The 15,542-nt window shown below is 37.5% G+C and overlaps 1 protein-coding gene across 2 annotated transcripts in view; it reads left to right on the top strand.

The window, feature by feature from the left end:
* Positions 1–15,542, top strand: part of POU2F1 (POU class 2 homeobox 1) — a 187,635-nt gene that overhangs the window by 48,455 nt on the left and 123,638 nt on the right. Inside the window, exon 1 of one of the 2 annotated variants that reach the window (XM_003928085.4) lies at positions 7,539–15,542. This exon is cut by the window's right edge and continues 21,349 nt beyond it. The exons of the other annotated variant lie outside the window; for it this stretch is intronic. The gene's annotated coding sequence lies outside the window, so the exon portion shown is untranslated. Of the gene's footprint in view, positions 1–7,538 lie in introns of those variants that run through there. 2 annotated transcript variants of the gene reach the window in all.

Genomic DNA, 15,542 nt, shown 5'->3' with positions numbered 1-15,542 from the left:
TACGCCACTAAGAAAAGATACGTGAAAAGTGCTGTTTCTTGAAGCTTTGTTTGTAAAGTGGAAAAAGTAGAAACAATCCAATAACTATGTTAATAGTATATTGAACACAAATGATTACTATAGCCTTGAAGTAAAAATACTATACCCCACCAAAAAAATCAAAGTGTAATGTGTACTGATATAAAAGGAGCTGTCAAATATGTTAAATGTCGGGGAGGAAGCTTTAAAAAGGACAAAAAAACAAAACAAAACACAAAAGCTAGCAGGTATGGCATGTGATAAACTAACAAAACTATATATGTGAGATATGAATAGAAGAGAGACCTGGAGGAATAAATACTAAATCTAATTGGAGTAGGATAGTTTCCTATATTTCAGAATTGTTTGATTGTATTATAATGTTTTTCAATCAGGAAAAAAACCTAAAACCATGAGACAGTGATCTTACTTATAATGAACTCTTTTAAGATTTTGAAGCAGTCCTTTGTATTAGTACATAGCTATGGATCTTTCTGCAGTTCTGTTTTTATATTCATAAATACCTAAAATTGGCCAGAGATTCCTAGGGCTTTGTTCTCTGTCTGAAGTTATTGACTACTTTAAAACGTTTTTAAATTCTTCATTGTGAAAGTGTCAGTTACTGTGTCTTTTTTTTAAAAAAACTTAGGTTTTGAAATACTGTTGTGGTAGACTGCTAATTTGTGTTTACCCTGCAGGTGGTGCTGGTGGTTTTGTGGTGTTCCTCAGTGCAACTCAAGCATAATTCCAAGTTGGGAAATCACTTAGCTACTGGTACTGCTTGTAGAATGTTATCGTTCATGTACTCTGTTGAAAATCATATGTTTTCTTAGTATTATTTCAAGAAATACATGTAGCAGGAAAAAATCTATTAACAAATTCTTAGGACATACTTATATTTTGTACCTTATTTATCTACTTTATTATTCATTATAATTTCTGGGAAAATTAAATTTATTTCCTACTCCCTTAAAATTCCAAAACTTCATCAAAAAACTGGCAGAACTAATTTTTTCAAGTGAATTCTCTTTGAAGGCTTTTCGTTTCCTTTCTTTGTGTGTCTGACTCCCCCTTTCTTTCTCTCAGTCTGTCAAGTTCAAGAGCAGCTCAGATGCCATGAATTAAGTGAAGCACAAAAGGGGGAAAGGAGACCCTTTTGAAGAACAAAGGCCTCCCATTAGGCTGCCATGTTCTTTTTTGACCAAAAGTGCACCCTACATGGTTTCTATTCTTGTCCACATGCCCCGCACATAAGGTAAATACAGTAGATCCTCATTACCTCACGTTTTCCTCCTCTTCCTCCTATGCCACACACACCCAATGAAGCTTTGGGTCTTTGATGTCTTTAGGCATTCTTATACAGTTGCTTTATCTCCTTTTAAAAACCTACAGGGGTAGAAATGGAAGTGGAGAGCAATGCACACCAAGTAGTAAAACCTCACAAGAAGGGAAAATAAGCTGTTAAAGAAGCTGCAACCCAGGAATCCAGGGCAAGTGGAGAGATCCAGAGATTTTACTGTTGTTGTTCTTCTATGCTGTCTTTTAACCCTGTTATCTTAAAACTTCTATACTTTAAAAATAATAACTTTGATTTACATTCGCGTAGGTTTTTCTCTCTTTGTTCGTGTAACAAGATAGGCAAATGGGAATAAGTTTAATTGCTGAGAGCAGTTCATGTAATGATCAGAAATTCTTGCTAATCTGTTCCTGCTTATTGGATGTTGGCTCTTCAGTGTCATGGAGATGGCTTGACTGTAGGTTTGTTGTCTTGCATTACTTTTCATTGGGATTGAACTGAGAAAGAACGAACAAGCTTTAAATGGGAAAATTTTTTTAAAAAGAGTAGTAGAACCAAATTTAAAATGTGAGAGATAAATTACTGAAATTTCATTTTCTACAAATGAACTTGTAAAGTTGTTTTAATAATGCTGACAGTTGCGTTTGCAAAGGAGCATATGGTTCTAGATACTTGCCTACTGTTAACCATTGAGAAAAACATTGTCAGGTAAGCAAGTCTATTGAAATAGCTGGAGACCTCCTTAGTTTACAGCAGAGAAGTAGTAGTTGATGACTGGAGATCGGGACCAAAGTTTTATTTATTTATATTCTTTGAAAGTAACTGGACAGATAATAAGTGGTTTGTGGTAAAGGCAAGGAATGGCAGAGAGATGGAAAAGAGTGACAAAGGAGGAGAAGGAATAACATTTCTTTTTTAGTATTGTTTTGAAATTAAAAGTGTTATTTTAATATGGTAAAGAGCAAGAGTTGGGCCGGGTGCAGTGGCTCATGCCTGTAATCCCAGCACTTTGGGAGGCTGAGGCAGGTGGATCACCTGAAGTCAGGAGTTGGAGATCAGCCTGGCCAACATGGCAAAACCTCGTCTCTACTAAAATATAAAAATTAGCCAGGTGTGGTGGTACACACCTGTGAATCCCAGCTATTTGGGAGGCTGACACAGGAATCTAGGTGATGGAGGTTTCAGTGAGCTGAGGTCCTGCCACTGTACTCCAGCGTGGCAACAGAGCAAGTCTCTGTCTAAAAAAAAAAAAAAAAAAAAAAAAAAAAAAAAAAAAAAAAAGCAAGAGTTGAACTTAAGACGGTGTTTTCTTTTTATCTGATGTGGAACTAATGGAGTCAGTTTGTGACCGAACATTTGGTGACCACCTTGAACTCTCCCTGAGTTTGTGGGTCTCCCCTTTTGGGATTATAGAGTGATTTAGTAGAGGTAAAAAAAAAAAAATGTTAAAAGGATTAAAGAAGTAATTTCTTTGTAGGAATAGTAGTAACATTTTATTTTGAAAATTTCATGAGGAAATTTGTAGTATTCCTATTTTTTCTCCCATGTGTTCTTCAAATAAAAATATATAGCACATTCAACATTTTTGGTCCTAAGAATTTCTTACATTAAAACCTGACTAGCATAGCCGAAGTTAAAAAAAAAAAAAAAAAAAGTGTGTTAACTACTTAAGGAAATGTTTGGACTTTTTATGGACCCTGAATGTTGCTTTTCAGGAACTATTCCTTGGTGTTTTGTTTTTTGGGTATAGCAATCTGCAAGAAGCCTTTGGTTTATATACTTGGCAGCAAAATAAAAGGCAAAGAGCTTCTTGCTGTGTATTATGTAGGAAATTACCATTTCGGTTGTCTGTGCAGGATGTTCCAAAGACGTAGCCAGAAATCTCAGAGGGGAGGGAAGTGGGGAAGGGAGAGAGGGAGGGAGGGAGGGAGAGAGAGAGGGAGAGTCAGACTTGTAGTTCTAGTATTTTCTTGCTTTTGCCTCTGCCGCTGGTCATACATTGGATTGTTTTTCTGCTTTTGTTCCTTGGGGTGGCATCTGTCTTCAGGAGAAATCACTTCACAGTCAAACACAGATTGCTGAACTGTGGCATTTTGATTGTTATTGTTATCCTAAATTCACTGGGAACAGTTTTAATATGGGTGCATTTAAACACTTCTTTGTGGATAGGCAGAGATGGAGAGTGAAGTCTTATTCTCTGTTAAATGCTCTATCTCTTGCCCAATACAATTCTGCCCCTACCACATGGATTTTCACTAACTACAGAATGTTTCTCCAAGCTAATCTGAAAGTTCTACAGAGGGACTACACATTTATACAGTTCCCCACATAGAAGGTCACTTTATGAAATAAATTATTTCTTGACATTTTCCAGGTTCGTGATTGTACCTTTCCAAGACAGTATTGATTTAACACATTTCAAATATTATACCGTGATAAGTTGAATTATGCTAATATTGTTTGAATTATTTAAATAATTTAACATTTCAGAACCTTGTGGCTTTAGATTTAAAGAGGTATCAAGTCTTGAAAACATTTTCAGTTATTATCCTAGTAATATTATTAAACAAATAAATATTAAACTTTAAAAAGAATAAAAACAGAAAACAAGAGCTAACTGGGAAAGTGGGAGAGAAGCAATTTAAAACAATAAACTAAAACTGTTTTCCTGAGTTTCCTTAGAAGCCACTTGGACAGTTACTGGAGAGATTTTCAACATTAAACGTATTTGTGACTAAAACTTCTCTTTTCAACAAGACACCCAAACTGCCAAGACTTCACAGGGGTTTCATTGTGTAGAATTAAATTTAAATGATGTTTGAAAGAGAAAAGGCATAGTAAGATTGCTCAAACTTCTGTATTTATTAAAAGATTGAGCATGCAAAGATTTGGAGCTTTACAGTATTTCAAGGAAGTAGGATGTATAAAAAGTTGAGATGGGTGGTGGCATTTTTTTTCTGACATGAGTAGATTTTTATTTAAAACATTCAAGCTGTTCCCTGGGGAGAGTGATGTATAAGGAGGGAAGGAATCTGATGAAATGAGGACCTCAGAAAATTTCTGTGGAAGGCTTAGAACTGGAAGTGATGAAATTAGTAAACCGTCAAAAAAGAAAATATTTTTATAGACATTTATAAATTTTTATTTCCACAAACATTGGAAATAATGTAGGAATAGGCAAACAGTGGTCCTCAGGTCAAATCTATGTTTTCTGCTTTTGTATGGCCCATGAGCTAAGAATGATTTCTGCATTTTTTAGTGGGTGAAAAATAAAAAGCATAATATTTCATGACATAACTTTATGAAATTGAAATGTCAATATTCATAAACTCTTATTGGGATATAACCATACCCATTTGTTTATTTGTCTCTGCAATATCTGTAGCTGATCTTATGCTGCAATGGCAGAGTTGAGTAGTTGTGACCAAGACCATATGTCCCTTCAACACTAAAATGTTGACTTTCTGATTTTTTACAGAACAGGTTTGCTGTCCATAGAAATAAAGGATTGCCTGCAGTATGTTAGAATTAACAGTATACTTTTTTTTTTTGTAGGACTAGGAATATTTAATAAATTTGTTTTCTGTGTTCTTATATTTGCTTATCAGGAATTAATGCTTTTTTTTTTTTAGTGAATTGTTTTCATTATTCTGCAAAATGTCAAGATAGTAAATATTGCCTTTTTTTTTTTTTTTTTTTTTTTGGTCAGTGCCCCCTTTTTTGGCTGGGAATGTTCTTATATTCCTACACATTAGGATTAAAAAAAAAATTCAGAACTGTATTAGTCAGTTCTCAGACTGCTATAAAGAATTTCCTAAGACTGGGCAATTTATAAAGAAAAGAGATTTTATTGGCTCACAGTTCCACAGGCTATAGAAGCATGGCTGGGAGGCTTCAGGAAACTTACAATCATGGCAGAAGGCAAAGGGGAAGCAAGCAGGTCCTACGTGGCCAGAGCAGGAGGAAGAGAGAAACAGGAGGGGCTAACAACCAGATCTTGTGAGAATTCAATCACTATCACAAGAATAGTAAGAGGAAAGACTGCCCCCATGATCTAGTCACCTCCCTCCAGGCCCCTCATCCAACACCAGAAATTACAATTTAATATGAGATTTGGGTGGAGAGACAAATCCAAACCATATTTTTCCGTGCTAGCCCCTCCCCAATCTCTCATGTCCTTCACATTGCAAAATACAATAATCTCTTCTCTGTGTCCCCAAGAATCTTAACTCATTTCAGCATTAATGCAAAAGTTCACAGTCCAAATTCTTATCTGAGACAAGGCAAGTCTTTTCTGCTTATGAGCCTGTAAAATCAAAAACAAGTTAGTTACTTCCGTTATAACAGCGGGGGTATAGGCATTGGGTAAATACACCTGTTCAGGGAGAAATACACCTAAAGGGAGAAATCAATCAACAGGAGCTACAGGCCCCATGCAAGTCCAAAACTCAGCAGGGCAGTCATTAAATCTTAAGCTCCGAAATAATCTTTTTTAACTCTATGTCTTACATCCAGGCAGCACTGATGCAAGGAGTAAGCTCCCAGGGCCTTGGGCATCTCTGCCCCTGTGGCTTTACAGGGTACAGTCCCCTTGGCTACTTTTACCGGCTGGCATTGAGTGCTTGTGGCTTTTCCAGGCACACAGAGCAAGCTGTCAGTGTATCTACCATTCTGGGGTCTGGAGGTCGGTGGCCCTCTTGTCACAGCTCCAGTAGGCACTGCCCCAGTGGGGACTCCAACCCCACATTTCCCTCCACACTGCCCTAATGGAGGTTCTGCATGAGGGCTAGACTCCTGCCTGGACATCCAGGTGTTTCCATACATCCTCTGAAATTTAGGAAGGGGTTCCCAAGCCTCAACTCTTGCCCTCTGTGCACCCGCAGGCTTAATACCACATGGAAGCTGCCAAGGCTTGTAGCTTGTCCCATCTGGAGCAGCTGCCCAAGAGGTATCTGGGGCCCTGTTAGCCGAATTGAATTTTTTTTCTCTTGGCCTCAGGCCAGTACCTTTAATGCCTCCCCTATTATACCTGGTAGAAGTGGCAGTTGTTGGGAAAGTAACTTTCATATAGAGCTCTCATAGGCTTCTATATGAAAAGCTAGGATAACCATGTTATGAGTAGTGTATGGACAGGAACTTGAGCTTGTGGTCTTTTCCTTCTATCAGCTTCACATGCTTAAGATAGAAAAATAAGGGATTTCAAAATGTAAGAGTGAAAGATATTAGAGTTTGACAAAGAGATAAAATCCATAGTTTAAAATAAATGTGTTTTTATTTTCTTCCTTTTTTTCCTGAATAATTGAGCCTGAACCAGGAACATATTGTTCATGATTAATCTTTGTTAAAAAACAAGGGCAGTAATTGTAGAGCAAATTCTTGATTTATTCTGAATGACCACCAGTTACTAACTGAAAATGTGATTTTCCCCAACTAGGCTTTCTTATTCTTTATGATATTTGAAGAGTAATAACGTTGATATTTTCTTTTTTGTGTGTGTTTCTTTACTCACATTAAAAGGTTTTTGCAGAACTTTTTGACTACTTTTTATTTATGTACCCATTCTTGCCCTTAGTTATTAAAGCTCTGATCTCAAGCATGTAATAATTTTGCTGTTAATCCATTGCTTCTCACTCTGTTGCTTTAGGTAAAGTTTAAGGAGTTTTATTATGTCTGAGTAGAGAAAGAAACTATGAATAATCTGACTATAAAACTGGAAACAGAAATCCACTTGGATATTTTAGTTAATTCCTTTTCCTAATATCTTCCTTTCCTCTTCTTTCCTTCTAGGTCTTTTCGGTATTGCCTGGAATTTACCATTTCTGATAAATTTCTATAGGATATGTGGGTCTATGAGGCAGGTATTCATTTTAAATAGGTAGTTACCTATTTCTCTTATTTTATTTTCCTTGTTTTTATATGAATTTGCTATGTATTTGGTCTATATTTTGCCTTAGTAAATATAGACCAAAATTAATCTGAAATTTAACACAGTTAATGTCTTTGCTGATTAGTAGACTTCTTTGATTAGTAGTGAGTCTTCTTTTTTTTTTTTTTTTTTTTTTTGAGACGGAGTTTCGCTCTTGTTACCCAGGCTGGAGTGCAATGGCGCGATCTCGGCTCACCGCAACCTCCGCCTCCTGGGTTCAAGCAATTCTCCTGCCTCAGCCTCCTGAGTAGCTGGGATTATAGGCACGCGCCACCATGCCCAGCTAATTTTTTGTATTTTTAGTAGAGACAGGGTTTCACCATGTTGACCAGGTTGGTCTCGATCTCTCGACCTTGTGATCCACCCGCCTCGGCCTCCCAAAGTGCTGGGATTACAGGCTTGAGCCACCGCGCCCGGCGAGTCTTCTTTGTAGACTCACTATGTTTCCAAAAGAGTTGGGAGTTGAAGTAGTTTGGTTGTCAAATTCAGTTTTCTGGACAAACCATGAATTGAAGTTATGCTCTCTTATAAATCCAGTTCTTGTGAAAACTCTTGTTGCCTTTCATTAATGGCACCATTTTCATTCAAGAATCTTGACAACCCTCTCATTTTCCTTTACAGTTCTTTCACGTTTTTCACCTTTTTCATTGTCTTTTAGAAAAATACTCTTCTGAAACATGCCGCTTTTAGTCCTGAGATTTGCAGTGAATGAATTGCAACTGATGAGCTCTGGGGCTAATCTTAGTCAAATGAATGTAATTTTTTAAAAAATTGAGACGGTCTCACTACAGGCAGGAGTGCGTGATCACAGCTCACTGCATCCTTGACCTCCTGGGTTCAAACAGTCCTTCCACCTCAGCCTTCCCCCAGTAGCTGAGACTACAGGCTCACACCATCATGTCTGGCTTTTATTTTTGTTTTCTTTATGATGATGGAGTCCCAGTGTGTTGCCCAGAGTGCTCTTGAACTCCTGGGTCAAGTGATCCTCTCACCTCACCCTGCCAAAGTGTTGGGATTACAGGTGTGAGCCACTGTGCCCAGCTGTAATAATTATTGATAGTAGAACTAGGATGAGAACAGTAGTGTGTTCTTACAAAAGACATTTCTTTTTTGGCTTATTTAAAAGCTGTATTAAAACTTTAAGTGACATGAGATTTGCGTGGAGACACAAATCCAAACCATATTATTCTGCCCTGGCTCCTCCCCAATCTCTCATGTCCTTCACATTGCAAAATACAATAAGCACTCTTCAGTATGACTACAGTAGGCCACAATGGCTCTGAAATCTCTACTTGTTCTTTCTGAAATTGAAGATGGGGCTAAATACTGTTTCTAATTCAACTGTTCAGATTTTCCATTTCTGCTTTTTAAAATGTTAGTGTTTGCTTGAGCACACAGACAAGATTATAGGATCTTTACCTTTGAGTCACCCAGCAGAGCTCTGAAGGTTTGGGGCAAGGAAAAAGACATCCTAAAATACTGTGTTTACAGCACCCTGTCTTAGTAATGGTAAGTTTTAAATTCTGCCGCCCCCCCCATCCAAAAAGGTGGGGTAAGAATAATGACTGGTTAAATGATACATGAGAGACTGCCATATCCTAATAAAGACTGATTGATGGTTCTGTGAAACATCACTATGTCTTAGCTATTTTCCATTCTGAGTTTCTGTATAAGAATATCTTTGTGCCCTGGAAATGTTCAAGAGAAGGTATTTTAGATGAGTCTTATTTCATAACTTTAAGATTTTATTATGGAGATGGTAGTTTGTGCCACATTATATCCAGCAGTTAGTGATCTAAGAGCAAAATATTTAGCTTATTCTAAAAGACAACAGTAGTCCCCCTTTATCTGCTGTTTCTTTTTCTGTGGTTTCAGTTTCTCACAGTCAACTGCTATCCAAAAATATTAAATGGAAAATCCCAGAAATAATTTATAAGTTTTAAGTTGCATGTTGTTCTGAGTAGTGAGATGAAATTCATGGTGTTCCACTCTGTCCTGCCGGGGGGAATGTGAATCATTCCTTTGTTCAGTCTATCCCACGCTGTGTACACTACCTGTCTGTCAGTCATTCAGTAGCTGCCTAGGTTGTGAGATTGGCTGATAATTGTATTGCAGTGCTATGTTCAGGTAACCCTTATTTTGCTTATAGTGGCCCCAAGGTGCAAGAGTAGTGATGCTGAGATAGTATTATAACTTCTATTTTATTATTATTATTGTTAATTCTACTATGCCTAATTTATAAGTTAAACTTAATCGTAGGTATGTATATATAGGAAAAACATATGTTACTAGCCCCAGTTTCATTTGGGGGTCTTGGAATGTGTCCCCCACAGATAAGAGGGGACTATATTCTTATAGAAGAAGAATTTGATTTTTTAGGACATTATTTCCTGTTCAAACTATTGACCTACTCTTTGAGATAAGTTACTCTAAAGCAGGCGTCCCCGAACTTTTTACACACGGGGCCAGTTCACTGTCCCTCAGACCATTGGAGGGCCGCCACATACTGTGCTCCTCTCACTGACCACCAATGAAAGAGGTGCCCCTTCCTGAAGTGTGGCGGGGGGCTGTATAAATGGCCTCAGGGGACCGCATGTGGCCCGCGGGCCGTAGTTTGGGGACGCCTGTTCTAAAGCTTTTATCTAAGTAAAAGCAATTAAATTTTGCCAGTACCACCACTGTCCCCAACCATTCTGAAGTATAAAGTGTTAAAAATTAAGAACAGCAAGAATGGAATTATTCAATAAAAAATGAAGTAGTTCCATATTGTCATCAAATGAGGGTGGGAAAGGCAAAGGAGAAAATTAATAAGTACGGAAAGAAAGAAATGAGTAGATAGAACAAAAAACATGAGAAAGAGAGCCATATTGATGTCAGAAGAGAGTGTAGAGCAAGAGAAGGATGGGCAGGATAAAAAAAAAAAATGGAAAACAAGTTTAATGAGTGAGTAGAATGTGCTCTTGCTGCATTCTGCTGCCATCTAAGCCATGGAATAATTCACTGTTCTGGGAAGTATTCTTAAGCTCATCAGTGACCTTCAGGTCATGAAATCCAGTGGGCATTCTTTCAGCCCTGTTCTTATTTGACCTCTCAGCAGTGTTTGACACTCTTAACCACTGACGCTTTCTTGAAACCTTTTCCTCCCTGGAAGCTCTGAAGTCATGCTGTCTTGATTTTCCTCTCATCTCTCTCCTAACTCCTGCTTTGTCTGCTTTGGGGTTTTTTTTATTTGTTTAAGAGTTGGGATCTCACTTTGCTGTCTAGGCTGGAGTTCAGCGGCACGATCATAGCTCAGTGCAGCCTCAGACTCCTGGGCTTAAGTGAGCTACCTGCCTCAGCATCCTAAGTAACTGTTCATTTGACACAGTTTAGGAATTAAAGGTTGGGTAAAACCAGCCAATTCCTGAGCTGGAATTGAATCTATTCACAATGTCTGGGAACTCCATTTTTACCTGTCAACCACACCTGGCTAATTAAAAAAAAAAAAAAAATTCCCTAGGGCAGTCTTGAACTCCTGTCCTCAAACGATCCTTCTACCTCAGCCTCCCAAAGCCTCGGATTATAGGCAGGAGCCACTTCACCCTGGCCACCTTTGTTGTCCATAGATATCCAAGTCTGTGAAAGCTCAGTCCTAGGCTTCCATTTCTTTTCATTCTTCAACCTACCAAATGTATCTGTCCCAATGGCCTCAGTTACTATTTACTGATGCTGCATGCCATCCTCTAGTGTCTCACATGACAGTGAATAGCATCACCTTATTTTTTCCGGTTTTCCAAGTTAAAGACTTAGGAGTAATTCCCAATGTCCCCTTTCCCTCACTTCCCAAATTCTTACTATACCAAGACCTATTTGACATCCTTTAATAACTCTCAAATCCATATTCTCTGCTGTCTTAGTCTGAGTAGCATCTTCTCTGCCTTTCAGCACAATAGTAGCCCTTGCTAAATTTGTTCTGTACACTGAAGCTAGGGTACAGTATCTTATGAAAACACAAATCCAGTCATGTCATTCTCCTCCATGACATTATTTCCTACTACTCTTAGGATAAAGACTAACATTCCCCAGGCCTAACTCTCCCCTCTTATTCTTCGTCTCTGCACTTGAGCCGCTGAGACTTTTGTTCAGATTCTCACAGGTACCATGCTCTGACCTTTTACTTCTCTGCTTAGTCTCCGTTTCATTCATCACCTCTCAACACAAAGACTGTTTGCATAGAAAAACTGATTGTTGATATATGGTCTTGTAGATAACTGTTCTTTTGCTTATAGCATTTGTCATAATTTGTTATTATATATCTCTGTTATGAGGCTGAAAACTCCCAAGAGGGATCGAACTTTGCTTTACTCACTGCTGTATCTTCAGTACCTAGCACGTAATAGGGATTTCATAGATAGTGGTTAAATAACTGGAATTTGTCCTTTCTCTAGATCTAGGATATTTGTCACTGGTCCATAAATTTTACTTTCAGGAAATTTTAGGGTCCAGCATAATCTGATTAGGCTTCAACGATGAAGGTAATGTTACCTTTATCATTCAACACAGTTTAGGAGCTAAAGGTCAGGTAAAGTCAGGCCAATTCCTGAGCTGGAATTGAATCTGTTCAGATTGTCTGGGAGCTTTATGTTTACCCGTCCTGACAAGTCTTCTAAAAAAAGATATGTTGACTTAGCTCACATTTCAGCATTTGTTTTGGTGGTTACAATACGCCAGACATTTTGCAAACTTTAATTGGCTATCCCCCTTCATTTGTCTATTTTAATATAATTTAATAAAATTCCTTTTTAATATAATTAATTTTAAACTTGGTTTTCAAGACTATTTCACAGGGGTACATAGTTGTATGATTCTTTAAGTAAAGCACTTTGCAAATAAAATGATCATTTGAAAGATTTTTTCATTTGATTGTAATTAGGTAAATTAATGGGAATACATAATTACACGTTTAAGGTATTCAAATGCTATTGGAACAGGAGTGTCTCCATGTTCTTCCATTTCCTTCTATGCCACCCTGATTATAATGGTATACAGTGCTTATAGCATAAGCCTCACCATGTTAAATGAACACACATTATGTGTAGAATATGTACATTCGTGAGTAGTAGTAACAGATGTTGTTAACTGATGAGATAGCAAATATGAATAAAAAACGTTTTAACGTGGATCAAGAAATTCAGTCCTTTGTTTTGTAAGGTAATAAAACTGACCTCTGCCTTATGATGCAGACAAGAGCTGTTACAAGTTATCAAATGTAAGTTTATGAAAAAGGACCATTTTTCTTATTGATGTGTCCCTCCCATGGCAGAATAACAGAGTTGAGAGAATAATGTGTTACCTACCCTTGCAACCCAGATAAATGGAGAGAGAGAGAAAAAAAAAATATATATATATATATATTTATAAATGTAAATTTATAGATTTTTATATATATTTATAAATTTACATTTATAGATTTATATATATAAATTAGCTGGATGTGGTGGCACATGCTTGTAATCCCAGCTACTTGGGAGTCTGAGGCAGGAGAATCACTTGAACCTGGGAGGCGGAGATTGCAGTGAGCTGGGATTACACCACTGCATTCCAGCCTGGGTGACAGAGGGAGACTGTCTCAAAAAAACTCAAATATTCCAGAGGGAATAAATATTGATGGGAGTTGGGTAGGGACAGATGATGGATGGAACTAAGTGGAAGGGTTAACGAGCAGGTTTACTTGTCTAGATTGAGAAAAAAAATGGTGACTCATGGAAAGTATGTTTGGAAACATAGTAAAAAAAACTGACTTGACAAAATGATTTGTATTTAAAATCATGCTGTAAATGTGTGATATCAGAAATAATAAAGTTTTCCTCTCCTGATCTTGTGAAAATAAAAGAAGACATGATATGTAGCAAATATGCTTGGTGTTTGAGCTTGATTTTTTTTTTTCTTTTTTTTTCTTTGTTAGAGATTTTATCACTATTGTCATTTAGGGTGGGTGTGTTTTTTCAGACTTTTAGTTTTCATAGCTAGTCTATTCATTTGGAGAATGTGGAAAAATAACTCTGAACACTTCCCACTAGTAAACATGTTAGGCTCTCAATAAAACAGTTTCTATAGTCAGTCATTCTGTATCAGTGTCAGCCAGAATTCCTTAAAGGCATGAACAGTATTACGACAGTCACCGGTAAAATGATAGTCAACATTGGGCTTTTACATGGCCCTTACTTTGTGTCAGGGTGTGTTACAAATCAATGTTGCTTTCCTTTGTTTTGAAATGATTCTGATTTAGGCTTTTGTGAACTTTTGACTTTTCTTCCCTTTTCACTGAGGTAGCTTCCTTTGCATGATCTTTGAATAGTCTCATCTTTTTTTTTTTAAGTCCTAAGCATAAAAAGTAAGATTTTCCTTCTTTCCAGCCCGCTCCCTGAAATTATAATAATTGTGCTAAATTATCAGCTTAGATGTCCTCATGCCAAAGGCATTCATTAAGTGTCCATATGTTTGTTACTGTGCTGTGTTGTAGCAATAAAGTAGGAACACACAGGACTCACATCTATTAAGTGCTTTTAAAGTGCCTGGTAACACAAATGTAAATCATATTTTCAGTCATTCATGTAAATAGTGTCATGTCCTGCCTGCCCCCTCTCCATCAGAGCTAAGTATCTTAAATGCTTTAAGATTACATCCCCATAGGAAGAGGGTGGAATGTTTAGTCTTCATTTGTGACTGGCTCAAATGAACAGATGTTAAGTTACACAGTTCTCCAAAGGTTCATTTGTAGACCGGTCTTAACTTTATAATGTACATCATGTATTTGGGTATTGACGAAAGAGCCAAACTCTGTTATTTAAACAGATGTATAACTTACATCTGTTCATTTGAGCCAGTCACAAATGAAGACTAAACATTCTATCCTCTTTCAATGGGGATATAATATTTTCTCAATTGTTACTCAGTTACCTCTATCACACTTGTTCTCTTTAAAGAGAACAATTGAAAAGTGAAATGAAGGTTGCCTGACATCTGAGAATAATTCTGGAGTTAGACAGTATGTTGAGGAATACTTGATTAGGAAGAAGATAGTGATAAAAGAAAAGCCTCAGCTAAATTAAATTTAAAGGAATTTAATTGAGCAACTAATGATTTGCGAATCGAGCAGCCTTCTCACCCAGAGTACACTCAGACACTCCGGCGCAGCCACATGGTGGAAGAAGATTTATGGACAGAAAAAGGAAAGTGACATAGAAAATGGGAGTGAGTTACAGAAACAGCTGGATTGGTTACAGCTCTGCATTTGCGTCATTTGAACACGGTTCAACAGTTGGCTGCATTTGATTGGCCAAAACTCAGTGATTGGCATAGGTGTAGGCCACGGTCTGGTTACACCTCTACTTGTTATAGTTCACCATGTACAGAAAAACCTTTAGGCCAAACTTAAAATATGTAAGGAGGCAGCTTTAGGCTAAACTTGACTTAACAATAGAGACCTTTCCTTTTTATTCCCGACTCTAAATTCTGCTGTGAGTTGAACTTCTCCCTTAGGCACATCACATTAAACATACCCAGACTCATTCTTCTCCATTTCGGGCCACACTTTCTCCTATACTCGTATTTTCCTGTTCATCTCCTTCACTCAGTTGCACATTACTTAGTACCAAGGCTTCCTTTGTATTGTTCATATCCAGTTCTTTTCCATACTCATGGCTACTGATTTAATTCTAGCTCCTACTCTTGCCTGCGGTTCATGGGCTGGCGCCCTCGCCATTTTCATACTTATCCCCTCAAATCTATATTAATATTGTTACTCAAGTAAACGAAAACCATTTTTAAAATTTCTGTCACATCAGTCTTGCTTAAAACTCTTAAATCCACACAGCTTTAAGGACTAACTTTAAGTTAGTTGAAGTTGAACCGTCAATATGAGGACCTTCATAATGTGGTCGTTGTCTTATCTTTCCAACCTCTTCTCCTGTCACTTCTTCACCTCTTCTTTTCACTCTCTGTCTTATCATTGGTGTTTCCTGGATTTATCTCTATCACACCTCTTTTTTCTTCCCATGTTCTACTTTTTCTGTACATTTTCTACTCATATCATTGGTTTCACTTGCTTCTACTTCTCAGGAAAGCCTGCCCTGAATTTCCTGTAGGGTTTAGATATTGAACCTCCTCTCTGCCCTATTAGCTTCCTAGCAAATGGGGTTAAATGCAGAGCTTTCTCCTGAGGCTGACTGTCCAGGTTAAAACTTTAGCTCCACTCTGCTGATTACATCTTCTTGGGCAATTTACTAACTATTTCTGGCCCTGTTTTTTTTTATGTAAAAT

This window comes from Saimiri boliviensis, chromosome 19, assembly GCF_048565385.1.
Source record: "Saimiri boliviensis isolate mSaiBol1 chromosome 19, mSaiBol1.pri, whole genome shotgun sequence".
NCBI lineage: Eukaryota > Metazoa > Chordata > Mammalia > Primates > Cebidae > Saimiri > Saimiri boliviensis.
The sequence above is the reverse complement of the archived record's forward strand: the minus strand, read 5'-3'. Positions and strand labels throughout refer to the sequence as shown.